Source organism: Zingiber officinale, chromosome 10B (assembly GCF_018446385.1).
Source record: "Zingiber officinale cultivar Zhangliang chromosome 10B, Zo_v1.1, whole genome shotgun sequence".
In the NCBI taxonomy this organism is placed as follows: domain Eukaryota; kingdom Viridiplantae; phylum Streptophyta; class Magnoliopsida; order Zingiberales; family Zingiberaceae; genus Zingiber; species Zingiber officinale.
The window spans coordinates 15,535,678-15,540,248 of record NC_056005.1 but is presented as its reverse complement, the minus strand read 5'-3'; the positions used below and the strand labels follow the sequence as shown (position 1 = coordinate 15,540,248).

Below are 4,571 nucleotides of genomic sequence, written 5' to 3'. Positions count from 1 at the left end.
AACTAACTCAAAATGACTTGACATGGGAAGAAGATATGTCAAACAATCAGTCATCTTCCATGGTCCAACTAGGAATTTTTACACCATAGTGAAAACCAACCAACTAAATTAAAAGAAGATAGGTCAAACAACCACTCTGACCATGATGTTGGCTCTCTTTAAGAAAACCATCATCTTGAAGCATTTTACCATATTTTCATGGTACAAGATTGGAAAATTAAGAAGAAATAAGAGCCCCCTGCTTTGATTTTATTTTAAGTTCATGATCTCCAATTTCAATATAGCAAATAATCATGGTGGAATCAAAGGATCCTCATTACCAAACTCATCCAATTTAGGATCATGCATATCTAAAAATTGCTTAGTAGTTACCTGACCATGGAAAAAAACGACAGATGATATCACTCTTACAATCTCCCATATAATAGTAATGGCAATCTTTGGAGATGATTCAAGCAACTCTTGGCGCAACCTTACATTACTCCTGGAATAGAAACCACCAGCAAATGCAACATCAGAAAAGCAATAACTTTTTGAGTGGTAACTACCAAAGTGATTTATATCATTTGATTGGTTCTTCGAAACCCAAAATGCAGTTCATAAAATGAGACCTATCAAATCAGTATTCAAAGAAGGCAAGAATCCTATTTTACGAGGAAGTACCATCTCGTTCGAAGATAGTGGATCAGCAAAAAGAGGATCTCCAATGCAAAGGCTAGAAGGTGGATAGTTCTTGGAAAAGTTGGGAAGGAGGCATGAAGTGGAACTATGGATCTTCATGGAATTGCAACTACATAGGAAGGAAGAGTCATATTCGCAACAACAGTGTAGTTGCCTCCTGTGGATCTCCAAGGCCACAAGTCGCTGCCTCGCGAGCGCCGGTTATCGCGGCCTCCTCACGAACGCTGCTTACGGTGGCCTTCGTGCTAGCGCTGCTCGCAGTTGCCTCCTCGCGAGTGCTACTCGTGGAGGCCTCCTTGTGAGCGCTGAGACAGCAATGGCGCCGCTTGCCAATAGTGCAAAAAAAAAAATCTAAACAAGCATATTAATGGAAAAGAAGGTTACCTTGCAAGGGATTGCAAAGAAGAGGATAGGGAAATGTTTTTAGGCCTCACTAGAATGAGGCGACAGAGAAGAAGCAGTCTTGTTTCTAGGGTTTAGGGCAAATAGGAAAAATTGTATCTTTTATATTTTAGGTCAAGTGAAACCTCAAGTCTCAGCCAAGTAGATAGGGAAAAGATTGCAAATGGAAAAAGAAATTCAGGTTTCGGCCAAATAAAAAAATCAACTTAGAATTTTGACTCAATAAAAAAAATCAAAAATTTAGGACGGCGGAGGAAAAAATCTATAATTAATGGTCTTGTAGTAATGAGGAATAGAAATTTCATCATTAAAAATATAACATTAACCATCAAAATAAAAATTATAGTCATTAATAATAAAACTTCAAAGACAGAAGAAAATATAATCGTTAATATATATATATATATATATATATATCAATGATGAACACTCGATTCGATCATAATAGTATTTGATATCGTCATAATATTTCATCGTTAAAAATAACTTTTTTAGTTAAATTTGAGACAAAATATTCAATACTGTCATAAATTTAATGTCTTCATATAAAATTTTGAGACAACTATTATTACTATCTTAATTATTTAGTATTTGAGACGAAAGCCTAGTTTTCTAGTAGTGACATTTAACAACAAGATCACTGTAGGATCTTGGGCTTTCCCTAAAAGGCCTCATACCAATGGAAATATCTTTTTGTGGGACTATGTTTGCAACCTTGCAACCCCAACAATCCCTCTCTCAAACAAAGGACCACAGACTTCCCACGTCCGATCCCAGGACTTCCTGCCTGGTGTATGGTCCTCTTGATCCGAACATAGGAGCCCTCGCCCCTCTTTCTTTGTTTGAGGTCAATATTGTACTCATATGACTCAATCAGATCATAGGATCGAAAAGAATTTAGATATCTCCACAATGGTATGATATTGTCCACTTTGGGCATACACCCTCATGGCTTTGCTCTTGGGCTCTCCCCAAAAGGCCTCATACCAATGGAGATATCTTTTCTCTTATAAACCCATGATCTTTTCCATGTATTTTCAATATGGGACTATGTTTGCAACCTTGCGACCCCAACAATCACAATATAAATCAATCCACAATCTCCAAAATACAACATACAATAAATACATAAACATAAGTGAATGGCAATAGAAAATCTCCAAAATATAATAAATTTCAAGTATCAAGTGCTCACAATCATAAGTATCTAAAAGTATATAAGTGAACGACAAATACAAAATATCCAAAATACATATCATGATACATCACCTATACATATATCCAAATATAATTTTGTAAAAGTCAAATACAAGAGATTATGATTAGAATGAATCGATGCAAATGTAATATAACTCAAACATTGTAATATATAACTAATTTTACTTTAAAAAAATACCTAGATTATATTTTGGATAACCAATAATAGTGGTGACGGTGAATGTATCAGTATGAACTCCTGAAAAATGTAAAACGCTTTAAGATAAGCATCTAATAATATCCCAATAGAATAAATATATTTGACTTAATTAATTTCTAAGAAATTCTAAAAAAAATCAAGTTATAGTTGAACATACCTCAAAAATATCTAATCATCAGTAAGGTCTGATGGGTCTGGGGTCTCTATTAACTTGGGCTGCTGTGACTGGGGCTGTTGTGATGGGTCTCATCTAGCAATGATTGCTTGCATCTGGGCCAATGCCTGCTCCTGAGCAGCCCACTTCTTCTCCCACCTTTAATCCATGGTAGTCATCTGAGTCTTCAATTCTTGGTTTTCTTTTCCTAATGACTCCACCTCAGAAGAAGTAGAAGAGGAACTTGCACGACCCCTAGGAGTCCTCAAGCGATCAAATACCACCTTAGCGTGGGAGCCAAGGCTGTAGAGGGAGGAGTTCTTTGTCCTTCCACCCACATCATAATAAATTTCGTTTATTTCCTGGGTGGATAGATCCTGTGACTCCCCTCCCTCTACTGGTGGCTAAGATGCTTGAGCAACCCTGCTTGTCATTTCCTCATGTGTAGAAAAAATATACAATTTATATCTTATACACAATTATTAAAGCTAATTTATTATTATTAAAGATTAAATATAAATTGCAAGTTAATAATTCAAACCCCAATGTTCTTTGATCAAGCATCAACATATGTATCATCCTTTCTCTGGTGAGTCTTGAAAAAGATCTCCAGACAAGTGGGTTATCTTTCTAAAGAATGCTCCTACGTGCACAAATAAGTTTGGCTAAAATTATACAAGTTTATTAATAAATAAAAATTTAAATTATATAACTTTAAATTAAAATCACTAGATCCATAGCGTGCTCAACAATAGATCGAGATCCTGATGTATGCCGAGCAGATCCAGTACTCGGGCCACCTGGCTCTGTATTTCTATTCGCTCGAGCTTTTAGAGCCTTTGTCTGTCATATTTCTGCAGACCAAGTGGTCGTCCATGCACTCTAGATCGAGTCGGATACATAAGCTGGTCGTGTGCCATCCTTTCTCACATAGTATAATAGGTTTTTGTACAACTTGGCACAATAAATATTCCAAGTTGCTGCAAATTCTACCTTGTGCCCATCCTCCCACATATATTTTTTCTGCAATTAAAAATTAAAATTTTAGTATATTAAAGGATAAATATAATGTATATATTCAATTTACTTACCATAAATTCTTGATAATAAAAACCCTTAGTTGCAACATCTACATGTCTCCATGTAGTCCCAGATATGCAGACTCTTTCCTTAAATTTTCGTGCGATATATGTTGATACTCAATGACCGTCGGGAGTAAATCTACATATAAACAATATTAAGACATAAGATATATGTTATAAATAAAGAACTTGAATTACTAATAATAAAAAAAATACTTACGACTCTCCAACAACCCTAAGGACGGTGGATCCACGGAGTGGTGCTGGAAGATCTGCCATGATACCAGATATCTACAAAAAAATATTACAGCACATCATAATAAGTATTTAATAACATGGTAAATAAGCAACAAAACATGATTGAAGCATAACTTACTAAATGAATAATAATGCTAAAATTTAATCAATGCTAGACTCTCTACTCAACATTAACAGTTTGTAAGTCATCATCGTTAGACTCTGTTAGTTCAGCAAAATCCTCATTGCTGGATTTATCTCCATCATCTATCTCCTCGTCAGTGGCATTACCATCTACAAGTAATTGTGATGTAGATTAGAGTTGTGAATCAACTGAATGTCTCTCTACTTCGTCATTCTGAAATGCACCATGGTTTTGAGCAGTAATGGTGTTCAGCATTTCTATGGTCGAACGAGGCTTCAATCGACAAGCAGACAACCATTCATTGACTCTTCTTCTCTTTGTAGGATATTCAAGATAAAAAATTGGACCCACTTGTATTGCAAAAATGAAAGGTTCAAACTTATTGAACCTTCTATTTGCATTAACCTCAACTAAATTATAATTTGGATGTATTCTGATACATGTTCTTGGGGT

The 4,571-nt window shown here is 35.4% G+C and overlaps 1 long non-coding RNA gene across 1 annotated transcript; it reads right to left on the bottom strand.

The window, feature by feature from the left end:
- Positions 1 to 380: 380 nt before the first annotated feature.
- Positions 381 to 1,141, bottom strand: LOC122028629. Its single transcript, XR_006124888.1, has 3 exons — positions 1,066 to 1,141; positions 664 to 986; positions 381 to 484 (listed from the first exon to the last, which is right to left on the bottom strand). It is a non-coding gene; the product is annotated as an uncharacterized LOC122028629 (long non-coding RNA).
- Between the last annotated feature and the right edge of the window lie 3,430 nt (positions 1,142 to 4,571).